General features: G+C 41.5%; 1 protein-coding gene across 1 annotated transcript in view; it reads left to right on the forward strand.

The window, feature by feature from the left end:
• The window catches only part of mta3 (metastasis associated 1 family, member 3), a 262,123-nt gene that overhangs the window by 38,014 nt on the left and 208,242 nt on the right, over positions 1-15,867 (forward strand). The window lies entirely within an intron of this gene.

A 15,867-nucleotide genomic window follows, 5' to 3' on the forward strand; every position in this document is an offset into this window, starting at 1 on the left:
CCATGTATTTCTCAACAAGCCATTTATTGTGAGTCAACTAATCTCGTTGAAACTCTTGCCTCCCTTACGAGGGTTTCAGTCTTCACCTTCGAAGATCTCATCTTAGAATTCTGTCCAAAAGTTGCTCCAACTTGGTTGGCCTCAATGATGGCCCACCTCGCAGGGTTTCAGTGTCATCTCCTGAGACTCTGTTCCCCTGGATTCCCGAGTCTGAACTCCAGAACCAACTCACAAGCACAGCTTCAGCTCTCTGGCCATGCCAAGCAAAATATTACTGCTCCAAAGGGGTACCTTCGCCCCAACGGCCACAGCACAGAAGTACCAGCCTTCTGCTGCCTTCTTCGATCTCCAGGGCTTCTCTTAAGCCCCCATTGTTTAAAGATTGCCAATTGCAGCCTTTTTCTCTGCTTGGAGCCTTTTTCTCAATTCCTCTTTCTTCTAAACTTTGGGATCGTTCCCTGTCCCCTGTTTGGGGCTCTTCTCAATTATGGGGCCCTGAACCTGTCACATGATCCTGTTTTGCTCTTATGCAGGCGCACTGGGTCTGTCCTCGGCCCGAAGAACTACAAAAATGCTGGCTTGCGCATGCGCTGCCCGCTCCTGGCCTGCGCATGCCCAAAACTCCTGAGGCATGTTGGGAGTTGTGATTCCCAGCCCCCTGACAATAAGCTAAGTCTTGATCTCATAACAGACTTGATACCCTTACCTAACAAAAGTCTATCTTAGTACTAAAAGTTTCAATTGACACAGCACCCATAACATTTTGGGGGAGAATGTTCCAGATTTCTGCCACCCTTTGTGTGAATAAATACTTCCTTATTTTGCTTTTTCAGTGGCTCGACTCTAATCTTAAGATTATGCATCCTTATTCTGGATTCAACATTGAGAGCAGTAGGATTTCTTGATCAGAGTTTCTATCATTTGAAATACCTGGATTAGATTACCGTTAATCTCCCGTACTCATGGGTCCACCAGGCCATCTAGCCATTTTAGCCATGACGTCATCATTCTGGTGAATCTGCACTGCATTCCTCAAGGCCTATATGTTCTTTACATGTGGTGCTGACAACTGAATGCAGCACTCCAGATAGGGCCTGGCCTAAGTTCTATACAACAGAAGCATAACTTCCTCCCTTTGTATTCTAGATCCCTTGCGTTCCATTAACCTTTCTGATTTTTGTACCTGTGCACTAGATTTTTGTGATTTGTGCACATGACACCCAAAACTCTTTATTCCTTCACAATTCCTAGATCCAAAGTTGATGACCTCACATTTACCCAGATTGAATTCCATTTGCACTTTTTTCTTCATCTTTCCATAACTCCCTGTTTCCATCTGCATGACTTACTTGCCTCCTAACTTAGTGTCATTTGCAAACTTCAATATTTAACTCTTTATTCCTTCATCCAAGTCATGGATAAATGATAGTGAAGGGCTGAAGCTCCAGTATAGCATTGTCACATCCTGCCAAACTGAGTATGTATCCATTATCCCATATAGTCTCCTCTCTTAACCAAGTTTCAATCCATGACATAGGTAGCCTCCAATTCCATACTTTTTTTTGTTAATCTGTTGTGCTGAATCTTACCAAATGCCTCTGAATAGAGATAACATCCATAGACACTCCCTCATCTGCCACATTAATGACCGCCTCAAAAATTTGAACTCAATTAGTCAGACCTAATTTACCTTTCACAAAGCCATGTTGAATCTGATCAGCTGAAACTTGTCCAGTGCTCAGATCAATAAAATAATGGTGGGAGAGGGTAAGAGAATTATTTTTACACAGTGTTGTTAGGCTATGGGGCCCCCTACTAGCAACAGTGATGGAAACATAATCCATATCCCAGTGGATAAATATTTGAAACTGAACAATTTTTAAAAAGTTTGCAGAAAGGAGACAAATGAGACTTGGTGGATAGCTCTTTAGAGAGCTGGCTTAAGTGCGATAGGCTGCATGACCTCCTGTAGTATAAAATTCTGTGATTTTTATTTATCATCCTTAAAAGCAATCAGTTGTAATATCATCACACCTGGCCTGGTTGAAACAAAAAATACTCAATCCTGAGCAGAAAGCAAACTGGGACCTTCTTGGCCTTCATGATTCGGTACTGCCACATAATGTGTTTGGCCATTTTTCTATGCTAAAGTTTAATGTTGTAATGAAGCATGGAAATCGATCCGTAAAAATAGATCCTGTTACTTATTTTGTGGTCATTGGCAGTGGAATGAATAACACCTTGTTTAGTATTTTGTTGCTTACCAAGATGGGGATGAAATATATTTTTCACTTTTGTTAAAAGCGTTGCCTAAAAGATTGGGAAATTTCAGCATTATATTTTATACAATTTTAATTATACTGCATAAATACCTATTTTTTATATTTATAAAATGGCTTTAGCCAGCTCTTTTGCTGTGGAAATCTCACTGTATATGTAGCAAGAGAATGTTAATTGGTTGTCTGGACTAAAACCCCAGTCACCTTTGATCTAAAACTAATCAAACAATCATCTCTTGAAGGACTGTGGATATTTTATGATGACAACTCATGCTTATTAAAATTGTTGTGTCAGTTACTGGCAGGAGTCAAAAGTAAAGAGAATGTCAGCTGTCCAGAGACTGGAGTTCATATCTTAAGTGTTAAAAATGATTACTATCTTGATCAACAAAAAATTGAGATGACATCAAATGGGTTAACTTTAGCATGAAAATGATCAACAAAGACATCCATATCATTGAAGAACAGCCTAGTGATACCCAGTTCCTTACTTAGCCTAACTAGCTCCATGTGTGATCACCTGTGTACTGTCCATCAAAGGCGCAATCTTTTGCCACTGAAAGGAACTACAAGAGTTTCGGATTTTATTTGTTTTAAATCAGTTTACATATGTATAACTGCTGCAATTTTAACATCTCACAATGTGTTTATCGTATAATATCTTATCTTCATCTTATACTATCTTACTTGTAAGTAAATGTATTAGTCATGAGAACTGGATATGTATCCCATATGATCTCCAGTGCACCACACCATAGTTGAGAAGCTTCTCAAATGCTAACCCATTCATGGCAGTTATAGGGTGTAGGGTTCAGTTCATAAGAGTCTTTATATACCCTGAATACAAGTTAAAAGTGTTAGGAGAAAGCCCAAGCCATAACAAATCATCGATTGTTCCCCATTTGGATACACGGTGGGTTAGTGCATCTTAATACTGATTTATGCCAATGTACTGTAGATCTTTGCTCACTAGGAATTCCGCCAAAACTCATTATGCTTATGAATCTGATAGTGAGCATGGAGATGATTGATTAGCTAGTCCTGTATGAATTATGTATAGTAGCCTTAATTAACTTTAATAAAAGTTGGGTAAAAATCTGATTTTAAAGGTTTTAATCGTGGGAGGGCATTAACCTGAACTAAATTTGGTTAGCATAAATTACGTGGCTTAAGTTGTTTGGTTACTTAATGCTCTTGAAGCTTTTCTGCTTTCATCACAGGAAGTAATGGTACTGCGGAGCCTAGGAAAACTATAGGAAATATAATGCATCAATAGATTATCTAATTCCTTGTTGATAACAATATCTAGTTAAAGTGTAACTTTTGTTATAAACTGCCCCCCCCATACATAAAATTGACTGTTGTTTGATTTTCTTTTTTGCGGCCACATTAGAAAATAACATTTACAAAAGTTTTTCATGTGTTTGCGTACTGTATTTTGCACGCATGCATGAATTTGCACTAGACAGATAAGTATATTGCACGATTATATAGTTAATGTGCTGAATTATGTGACATACTTTTTATGTGAACTGTATTTTCGCATGGTCTATCTTGGTGCTTAAAGTACTGATGTGAGAACAAAGTAGAATTCAAGCAGTATTATCAGAACAGCTCCATAATGTACGTCATGATAATGAAGGAAAATCACTGAATTGCATCCGGAAATATTCGACTTTAAGAATAAGACCTGAGTTTTAAAAAATGCACATAAACCACTGGCTGGAATGCTGCAGGGTGACTCCCCAGGGTTCATTACCCCTGGTAATGGAACCCCACCCTGTTGCTAAACAAGGCACTTCTAAAGATATCCAGAAACTAATTGCTCCCCCTGGTAGAGACAATGGGACATAATGGGAGATAAGTATCATCTCTGCAAGAAATCCTGTGGGCAATGCCCAGACAGATTTGTGAATTTGCTTCTTGCTTGTAATATACAAAGAAGAGGTTAAAAGTGAGCTGAAAAGCTGCCGCGGTATATGTCTGTTGGTGGGTGTTCTGAGACTGAGCAAGTGCTGGATGTAACAGTCAGAAGTAACAGTCACACCCAGAACCCCTGCAAATCGCCATTTTGCAGGTACCCTGATCTCTCTCCCAAAATCAGTACTTTTGGAACCTCAAATCTGACTATTCGTCTAATGGAGTCAACTCTACTGGAACCTCGAATCCGACTATTTGTCTACCGGAGTTAATTCTACCAGAATCTTAAATCACAAAGCTCAATTATCTACTCCCCTCAAGTCAAGGACTGTTCCATATACCTTTTCCATATAACCTGTATGACCGTATATGCATATGTTTTACCCGTTTTTGCCTTTAATAGTTACTAAACTTACCCTGACCTTTTACTCAAGAAAGCCTGATCAAATTGGCTCCTTCAAAACCAGAATGATTAGGCCTGGGAAAAAGGTATCTGCAAAAGGGACCCTTTTTAGATTAAATCTTTTTGCGACCAACAGAAGTTGGGGGGAGGCTGCTGAATAAAGACAGGGAGCTAGTTCATCCCTTCTCACCCGAAGCATAACAATTTGGGGGTGCCCCAGCCAGATGGTGACAAATTTGAGGGGTCTCACCTGGATCAACAACTTTGGAGAACCTCACCTGGGGATGGGTTGTAACAGTAGCAGAAGTGCTTTTGTTTGTGAAATAAAGTATCCAAAATAACTTGAATGTGGTATTAATCACTAAAATGAACATGTAATATCTTTAATTATGTCCTATTTGGTTTTAGTGGAGATTGGTTGAATGTTTCATTAATGCAATCAGCTAGTCCTGAATGGGTTAAGTACTCCCATGCTGTTGTATTAATGCCAAGATGGCTGCCTAGAAGATCAAGCTGCATGGCGATGAAAGGGGAGGGGAAAGGACACAGGAAGCACATTCTACCTCAGTGCCTAGAAGTTGTGTAGCATTGCAGGTCAGGTCACATGATGACTTAAGGTTGTACTTAATCTGGGGTGGTTTATGTAGTGCCTTAACTTCTTGTTATTTTTCTTTGTTAACCAATATGGCATCTGACTTTCAAATTCTGTTCTTGCAACGAACCATGATTGGGATTTAGACAACACTGATCATCATTTACCAGTGCTATATTTAATTTTGGTTGATCTTGTACAGACGAAGATAACCCAGTGGCGTCAGTGGTTAAGGCAAGATGTCCATGTGGTCTGTTTCTAGTAGGAACAGAGAAAGATAAAACATTACAGCTGAAAATGAGAATTTAGTTAATTACTAATACTTCACAGGATTTGAATTTGTCATCTTTTTACAATTTAAAATTAAATCTTTGTCAGCCTGTTTCCTTGATTTTGTTTGCATTTTGGAATTCTGTGAAAAATAATTGAAGGCAGTAGTTTAGCGATTGTTCCCTGCACTTATTGTCACCCTTGAATTTTTCTAGTCCCAGTGCTTTTCAGTTGAAACCTTTCTGTTTAGATGGGAAACTGCAAGTCACTTAGAACTAGATTGAAATTGTAAAGCAGTGTTTGACCCAACCAGCCTGTGTTGATGACTATCTTCAACATAAGCAGTGACCATAATTCCTGTTCCCATATCCCTTTATTCACTTTTCCTTCAGCCACCTAAGTAACCTATACTTAACTGCTAACATGGCCTCTGCTGCAGTCAGTAATTTCACTAATGCAATCCACAACCTTTTGCTCCTCCAGGGGAAAAGAAAATCTGCTGTCTGCCCAAAATGTCTTGCATTCAATCCTGTATATATGTCTGCTCTTTCTAGACGCCTCAACCACTAGAAATTGCTGCCCCATCCCTTCACAATTTAAAACACCTCTATCAATCTCCTTATGCCCAACAAAAACAGCCCAATTTTTGAGTCTTCCTATACAATTGTATTATCACCATACAGCATCCCTGTGAATCCTAGCCATTGTAAATTTTTGACTAACAAACCTAGTTGAATGTTTTGAGGAGCTGACTAACGTAGATAATGGAGCGTCTGTGGGTGTTGTTTATGTGGACTTAGACAAAAGAGACTTAACAAAAATGAGAGTACCCGGAATTAGTGGAAACCTATTGAACTGCTTAGGATAGAGAGTCGTGATAATGGCTCGTGTATTCAAATTGCAGAATGTGACTAGTGGTGCCTCCCAGGGATCTGTACTGAGGCCTCAGTTTTATACTTGATTTAGAAATGACTTGGATGAAAGGATAGGTGGCCATGTATCCAGGTTTGCTGGCAACACCAAGTTAGGTGGCACACTAAGTAGTCTAGATGGGAGGAGGAAGTTGCAATGGGATTCAACGGATTATGTAAGTAGACAAAAATGTGGCAACGCGAGTTGAATGAGGGGAAGTGTGAGGTCATCCATTTTGATAGATTGATCAGAGTATTTTCTAAATGGTGAGAAGCTGGGAACTGTGGAGGAGTAGAGATTTAGTTGACCAAATACAGCAATAATTAAAAACTGGTGGACAAATACAAAAAATATTTTAAAATGCTAGTGGAACACTGGCCTTTATCTCAGGGTGCTGGAATCCAAAGACGGTGTGGGTTTTGTCACAACTTTATAGGGGAGAATTTTCTCCCGGGCGGGCTGTGTGGGAGCGGGCGCGGGCGGGTGCCAATTAAGGCCCGCCTAGCGTGAAGCTCTCAGTGCTCCCTGTGTAGGTGGGGGGAGGAGGGGCCTGCGCTCTTTCACGGAGCTGCCTCAGGGAGATTAAGGAAAGTCATAAAACTTTGATAAGTAAAAAAAATTATTCAGATATGTCCCTTCATGTGACATTGTCTTTGACATAGGCCTTTGACAGTTTGGCAGGCGCATAGCCGACTCCGGTGTGTGCCCGCCGAACTGAAGATCGGAATGACGTATGGTGACATCAGGACGCACGCCCAACGTCACTGCGCATCATTTTATGCTTCGGCGAGCGGGGCCCGCCCCTGCACGCTGACCAGAAGACTAAGGCCATAAAGTTCTGATTGGACCCTGTTTACAGTACTTTCTGGCTACTGCTCCTCAGGAGGATGTTCTATTTTTCGAGGGGATGTAACGCAGATTCACCAGAATGGTACTGGGTTAGAGACGTTAATTATGAAGTCAGGATGTATTGTCGAGAGTTATGATCTCAGTTGAAACTGGTAACTTTTTTTAAAGAAGAAACCCAAAATCCCAGTGATATACTAAATGAATGAAGCCACAAGATTCCATGGTTTAAAAAAGAATTTTAACTATACAAGAATCAAACAAAGCAAACACTAAACACTCAAATACTAAATACTTGGGTAACCACCTATACTCTAAAACCCAGAATGCATGTAAATTAAACATGAATTAACAGGCTGATTACAGTCAATTATAAACTATAAATTATGCGTTAAAAGCAGATACAACTAAGGCAGATCTCACAAAATAGCTCCGCATTTCACAGCCTATATACCATTAATCTCAGCCCCTAGCCCTTCCAAACTCTTGTGTTCCTCACAAAGAATTTCAGCTTCTCTTCAAGGACTTAGCCTGATACCCAGCGCATAACCAACCCGAGTCCCATGGGCATGGTCTTCACCAAAAATGGCACGTCTGCAGAATCTCCTCAACTCTGCTTCTGACGGTCTAGATGGCGTAGATACACCAATATTATATTCCAGAAACAAACACTTGCAGCAGCTGTGTTTGTCTATTCTCAACTTCTGGATCTTGCTTCCATCTTCTTTAGCTTTCCTGTACTGCACCACTGGGATCATCGTCTGAACTCTGCTGGCTCTGTGTTCTTTTATAAGGTTTCAACCTCCATTTCAGTTTTAGCTTCCTTAGATATTAGGGCCAACAAACAGGTACATTTCCAGAAGCATCTTAAAGGGGACAGAAAGGCAAAGAGGCTTAGGGTGGCTATTCCAGAGCTTAGGGCCTTGGCAGCTCAAAGCATAACTGCCCATACTAGAGTGATCGAAAAGTAGGGAAATTATGCTAAATCTGTATTGAATTTTGGTTAGACTACCCTTCAGAGTAATTCATGCAGTTCTGGCCACCATATTATAAAAGGATATAGAGGCATTGGAGAGGGTGCAGAGAAGATTTATGAGCATGATACAGAAACACGTGGGTATATGTATTAGGAAAGGATTGACAGGCTGGTTCTCTTCTCAGCAAAGAGAATGTTTCCTCTTGTGGGAAAGAGCATAATCAGAGGCCAACAAATAAGACAGTCACCAAGAAATCCAATAGGGAATTCGGAAGAAACTTCTTCACCGAAAGAGTGATAAGTATGTGAAACTCGCTACCACAGGAAGTGGTTAAAGCAGGAATTATAGATCCATTTAAGGGGAAACTAGATAAGCATATGAGGGAGGATAGAATCAATAGTTATGATAGATTTAGATGAGAAAAAATGGGAGGAGGCTTGAGTGGAGCATAAGCACCAGCAAGAACTGGTTGTGCCGAATGTCCTGTTTCGATATCATGTATCCTATGTAATCCTATGTAAAATCAGGGAAATTCGAGGCTAGTATAGGAGGAGCGCAGATATCCCAGAGGGTTGTAGGGCTGGAGTTCGAGATGGGGAAGGGAAAGGCTATGGAGAAATTTGAAAACAAGGCTGAGAATTTTAAAATTGAAGCGTTGCTTATTGGGGTTCAGTGTAGGTCGGTGAGCACGGGAATGACGGATGAATGGAACTTAGTGTGACTTAATGTGAGGTAGGATATATGCAGCAGAGGTTTGGATGAGCATGAGTTTATGGAGAGTTGAAAATGGGGAGGTTAGCCAGGAGTGCATTGGATTAGTCAAGCCTAGAGGTAATAAAGGGACATTTGAGTTTTCAGCAGTAGATGAGTTGAGTTGGGGGGATGTCAGACAGTGTGATGGAGGTGGAAGTAGGCAGTCTTGGTGATGGCGCAGATCTGTGGTTGGAAATTTATCTCTGGGTCAAATACAAAACCAAAGTGGGGAATAATTCTGGATCAACCTCAGACAGTAGCCAGGAAGTCAGTGGCTAGGGAAAAGGCAATTACTTCGACCTTCCCAAGCTTAGTTGGAGGAAATTTCTGCTTATCTAGTACTGAATATCTAATAAGTAGTCTGACAATTTAGAGACAGTGGATGGGATCAAGAGAGATGGTGGTGGGGTAAAGCTGAGTGTTATCAACATACATGTGGAAATTGCATGGTGTGTTTAGATGATGTCACCAAGGGCAGCATATTTTGGGAAATAGGAGGAGATTAAGAATGGATGCTTTTTTAAAATTCATTCACAGGATGTGGACATTGCCGGCTGGGCCAGCATTTATTGCCCGTCCATAGTTGCCCTTGAGAAGGTGGTAGTGGGCTGCCTTCTTGAACCGCTGCAGTCTGTGTGGTGTGGGTACATTTCAGAGGGCATGTAAGAGTCAACCGCATTGCTGTGGGCCTGGAGTCAGGTGTAGGCTAGACCAAGTAAGGACACCAGAGGTCATGGTGCAGAAGTGAGAAGAGAAACCATTGTAGATGATTCTCTGGCCACGACTGGATGAATAAGAATAGAACAAAGTGATTACAGTCCTACCCAGCCAAATGACAATGGAGGCGTTTTGGAGGGAGATGGCATGGTCAACCTTTTCAAAGGCTGCAGACAGGTTGAGAAGCATGAGGATGGGTAGTTTACCACAGTCACGTAGGATTCCTTTCATGACTTTGAGAGCCATTTCAGCACTGTGACAAGGGCGGAGACCTGATTCGAGAGATTCAAGTGTGGAGTTTTGGGAAAGATGGACACAGATTTGGGAGGTATCAGCATGTTAAAGAACTTTGCCAAGGAAAGTGAGGTTGGAGATGGGGCAGTTGTTTGCAAGGACGGAGGATCAAGAGTTGTTTTGTTTGAAGAGGAGGGTAATTGTACCTGAGAAGAGAGAAGCATAAACAATATCAGCTAACATGGAAGCCAGGATGGAAAGTTGGGTGGTCAGTTTAGTGGGAATAGCGTTAGGGACAAGATGAGCTTGGAGAGAAACTGGAGAATGAGGCAAGCTTCTGGAATACAGTGGCGGGGTGGGGGGTGGTGGAGAACCTTAGATGAAATATGAATGGATTGGGCAGGGGAAGGGGGGAAATGGCAGAAGCTGCTGAACGGATGGTTACCATCTTTGTGGAGAGGATTTAAGAGAGAGAAAATAAGTCGGGGTTTATCTTTGGATTCCAGGATGATTCTGGAATAATAAGCCATTTTTGGCAGAGGAGAGCAGCACCTGATAGTGCTTCATGTGGTTCAGCCAGATTTGGTGATGAAGGGCTAAAGTAGTTGTAGTTGTGTCCTGTATCTGTTCAAGTCTGCATTCCTTGGAGTTAAGGGAGCAGGGATAAGGCTTGCACTGGGGTAAAGGTCAGGGTGAGAGAGAGGTTAATGGTTTTAATGAGGGCTAGTGGTCAAAGTTGGAGGTAAGGGTTGAACAGATTTGTAGCTGCAGAAATGTAAATTGAGGATCAAAGGCTAGACAGTTGGAAATTTGAAAGGTGCAGTTCTAAGTGAATTTGAAGAGTTTTTCCAGGAGAGGACACAGAATAGAGTTAGGAGGGGCAAGGTGGATGTGCATGGAGAACGATGCAAGGAAATGATCAGAGCTGCTCTTCTCTGTTATTGCCTTGGTGAGAGCAAGAAGACCACGTGAGATGGCAAGGCCAAAGGGTGACCATGGATATGGGTGGGGAAACTTATATGGAGGGAGAGTTTTAAGGGGTTAAAGCAGATTGTTTGCAACCATGATGAACTATTCAATCTTGACTTGAGCTTCCAACTCCATATGTGCTGTGTCACAATCTGGCTACCATTGCCATATAACTTTGTCCACCTTTGCCTCTGATTCAACCCATTTCTTGCCTTTGTCACTCCCGGGCTCAGCTATTGCAATGCTCTTTTGACTGGTCTTTCATCCTCCACCCTCCATAATTATTGCCTGTATCCTATCCTAAGATCTACTTACCAATCACTTTGGCCTTCAGAGACTTGCGGTTCCAATTGCACCAGTGCTTCCAATTTAAAGTTCTCCTTGTGTTTACTTCATGGCCTTGCCTCTCACTATTTCTGTAGCTCCTGAACATTTGTAACTCTCCAGAATTCTGACTTTGGCCTCTTGTCACCCTCTCTCTCTCCCTACAGCACCATTGGTGGCTGTGCCATCTGCTGTCTAAGCCCTACCCTCTAGAATTCTCATCACCACCTCTGCTTTTAAACCCTCCTTAAAATACATGGGTTTGACCCAATCTTTTCAGTCTACCCTCTGAATTTCTCCTTTCTCATGATGTTCATTTTTGTTTGATTATGCCTCTGTAAAGCACCTTGGGACATTTGTTAATGTGGAAGGCGCTTTAGAAATGTTAGTTGTTGTAGATTAAACCAATAAGTTAGCCAACTGTTTTTTAATTATCACAAGTAGAATAGCGCACTAGGCCATTGTCATGCCCAACAGAAGGCTTGTCATTAACTTTAAACATGGACTGTGCTAGAATGGAAGCTTCTGGAACTGCCTTTATTTATTAAAAAAAAGACACTGATGAGCTGTTAAGGTGGCTCCCAAGGGGGTCAGGTGACCTTTGCAACTTCGACACAGGCTGTCAAGCTTCTGGAAAGATGTGAATTGAATCATAATGGGTGGGAGTCTCACCCCTGCCTAAATAGCACACCTTTGTGGAATTCATGCCTGCCATTGCCAAAGCTTACGCCGAAACACAAAGCTAATGGGCTTCTAGACTCTGTCTCCAGGTTTGAGATGCAAGAAAGGAAAGCTGACAAGACCAGTTATCCACAAGTTGTGTGAAAGGCTACCATTTACCTTCCATTGAATATCAGTGGCCATTGACCAGTTGACAAACTGGTTCTCTGATACTGAAATCTGTTTATCCCAGAACTTGGAAGAGATCTGGGCAGTTTGCAAAATAACACCAATAAGACAACAGCTGCAGAGAAAGGCTGTGTCACCTTTGCCTTTCAAGACTGACTGCTTGGGTGACAAAATGTGGAATGTCCCTTGAAACTTGTGCATGAGGAAGAACATGATGCCTTCTACAGGGGATTTTTTTTTTAAAAGGAAAAAAGTGATGTGCATCTCCAAGTTGGCTGGCAGTGTGTTGTGCTTGACAGTTTAGCAATGTATGAATAATTTGACCACTGCATCATCAATCATGCAATATTATGACACTTTCTTGTTAGATATGAATTTGCAAATTGCATTGCTTGTGTCCTGAGGAAGCCTCCCAGTAGAATTTAGTGCCTTTTCAATTCAATGAGCTGAGCTCATTCTCTTCTGACTGTTCTTTCTTTGCATTATAATTTTTTTCTGAAGACTGTAAACGCAAAAGATATGGAATGGACCTCCTTAAGCCGACTAGAATATTTCTAGGTGGAGTAGTCAAGCCAATTTTCCTCAATACAGAAAGCAGAAGAAACATGGCCATTCCTTGTGTTAAAATACAAAGGACATTTAGCTTTAGCTTAATACTGCACACAGAGGTTGCTTTGATAAAGGCAATATTAGGTTTTGTTAAAATCAACCTTTTTTCAAGTCATTTGTTAATTATTCCGCCTTAAAAAAAGGTACATGTGCAAATTTGTTTTTGTTGCTAACACTGATATAAAACTGAATATTCTTGGAATAGTGAGGGGTGGATGGAAATAAAGATGTGGTCTAGCCAATATTTAGGTATATGGAAAGAAGCCAAAATGACCATGGTTTGATCAAAATTAAAATGAAATTTGAGAAAAACAAATTAGAGGGAAAGAAACTGAGAATGAGAAAAAGTAAATGACCATCTTCATTGCTGATGAATTGTGCTGATGATTGCACAATATTCAACACCATTTATGACTCCCCAGATACTGAAGCAGTGTATGCCCATATGTAGCAAGACCTGGACACCATTCAAGCTTGGGCAAGCAAGTAACATTTGCGCCACACAAGTGCCAGGCAATGACCATCTCCAACAAGAGAGAATTTAACCATCTCCTCTTGACATTCAGTGCCGTTACCATCGCTGAATCCCCCCACTATCAACATCCTGGGGGTTACCATCGATCAGAAACTGAACTGGACCAGCCATATAAATATTGTGGCGACAAGAGCAGGTCAGAGGCTGGGAATTCGGCGGAGAGTAACTCGCCTCCTAACTCCCCAAAGCCTGTCCACTATCTACAACACCCAAGTCACGAGCTTGGTGGAATACTCTCCACTTGCCTGGATGGGTGCAGCTCTGACAATACTCAACAAGCTTGACACTATCCAGGACAAAGTAGCTCACTTGATTGGCACCCCATCCACCACCTTCAATATTCACTCCCTCCACCACCGACACACACTGGCGACAGTGTGTACCATCTGCAAGATGCACCTTCCAAACCTGCAACCTCTACCACATAGAACAGCGATCGTCACTATTTTTCAGGAAGGGCCACTTTAGCAAAAAACCCACAATGTGAGAGTCACATCGACTACTTAACTAAATTATCAGTGCTTGCTACTCCTTCATGATGTAATGTTACAGGGCGACACATGTAACTAAAACAAAATCACACATTATACACGTTTTTATTTAAAGTTGTCGTTGCATTCCTGAAAATCATGACTTAAAATGAAATGACTTTAAGTGAATCATTGGTTCCCATAGGAATCAGTGTTAGGCTCTGTAGGCACTTCCTTATCAGAAAACAAACAAATATTAAAACAGTATACCACCTAGGTTGCAATATTCTACATTAGTAAATTCCTAGATTGGTAAGTGAAATAACTTCTTCTATATTTTTAAACTTATTTAATTTTAAAAGAAAAATACAACTTTCTACTTGAGTTACCTCCTGCCTGCCATCAGTCCTGTTTCCGAACCATCTCCTCCCTGATCCTTCTGGTTGCTGCAGATCATCCTCTTCCCCAACTCTCAGCATTGTGGTCTCTCCCGCTCCCTCAAACTTCGAGTTACGGCCTCTTCCCCCTCTCTGACCCACCTTCTCACAGAAACTCCCACTCCCTGACTCACCCTCTCGCCGTTTCCCACTCCTGGACTTGTGTTCCCATTCGAGATCCCACTGCAACTCGGAGGTCAGGGAGGCACGTAGGCTGCAACTCATAGGTCGGGGAGTGTCCAAAACCTGGAGGTTGAGAAGCAGTGAGAGGCTGCTTCAAAGTGGCGTCAGGCAGGTCACATGGAAATGACATGAAAACAAATCTTGTGATGCTGAATGAGATTACAGGAAAGGGAGAGTTTGGGAGCCGCACTTAGTGAGGATGAGAGCCGCCACTGGCTCGCGGGCCTTGCAAGAACAATGACCTAGAGGGGCAAAGGCAACAGATGCGTCGGAACACCATCACCTGTGAGTTGCGTTCCAAGCCACGCACCATCCTGACTTAGAACTACATTGCCAACCCTTCCCTGATGCTGTTGAAGAGTCATACGGACTCGAAACGTTAACTGTGTTCCTCTCCGCAGATACTGTCAGACCTGCTGAGTTTTTCCAGGTATTTTTGTTTTTGTTCTTGATTTCCAGCAGTTTTTTGCTTTTAAGCTTGCACCTGAGCCGTCAGTTTTTCAATGGGTAGATAACTTGAAATTGCCCCAGTGTGTTTCCTCATATTCCATAATTTTGAGTTTTTCTTTTCAGTTGTTTGTTGTTTTTTGGATTTAAAATTTGAAAGCCTCTAAGGCAAACAGGCTCTGATTTTTGTCACCTGTGTTGGACTGATGGTTAGAAATTGTAATTCTAATTGGTGAGAGTTGTGACAAGACAGCAGGAAAGGTTGACAAGACACTCACATAGGCAGACACACCCACACACACACACTTTCTTTCACAAAACATATAAACCAGTTCTGTCAAGCCTAGGACCCCCTTCCCCTAGTGTTGTCAGGCCTGTGCTTTTGCCTTTACTTCTCCCTCACTGCTAAAGAGCCCCAGGAATCCATCAGTGAGCTGAACCACACATGCCACATCATAATTTCCAATCTCAGATGTTCCCCATATAGTTTCACCAAACTCAAAGATAAAGCCTTGATTTTTAACCGCTGTCCCCCATTCCTTTGCCAAACCCACTGGGCCTTAGCTGACACATAGAGGGATAAATAATAGACCCATGAGTATTGGAAGCCTTGTGAAGAAAGGGGTAGTTTTGCATGGCACTAAAAGCTGATCTAAAAGACGATAAATGATTATTAAGTTTCATTTGGCTCTCATAGGTTTGCAGTAAAGATTTCCTGTGCCGATAATTTGACAGTTTTGAATTTATCTGATAGAGAGCTGGAGATTATATTGTAGAAAAACTACAAAATTTGTACAGTGAAAACACAGCTAAGGAACTCTTTTAGCGGTTTATTTCAGAAGATATACTGAAGACCCTGGGTTCTAATTTATACCAGCTATAGCCAGCTGGCCGCTCTAATGTTTTATAACAGAACCTTTTGTTAATTGCATAAAATTGTATAAAATATCCTCATTGAAAATCAGAATTAACTATCATTTGTTGTATTAAATGTTGCTGGAGTGTGCATTAGGTTAAGGCAAGTGTGCTGGTAATTCTATTACATTTCGCTCACCCCAAAGTTTTTTTTGTGCCCCCAGTAATCACGAGGATCAATTTCATGAGCTATGTGCCCTCATTATAATTGTCTCCAGGTGCTCTA

Source organism: Cetorhinus maximus, chromosome 14 (genome assembly GCF_964194155.1).
Source record: "Cetorhinus maximus chromosome 14, sCetMax3.hap1.1, whole genome shotgun sequence".
Lineage (NCBI taxonomy): Eukaryota > Metazoa > Chordata > Chondrichthyes > Lamniformes > Cetorhinidae > Cetorhinus > Cetorhinus maximus.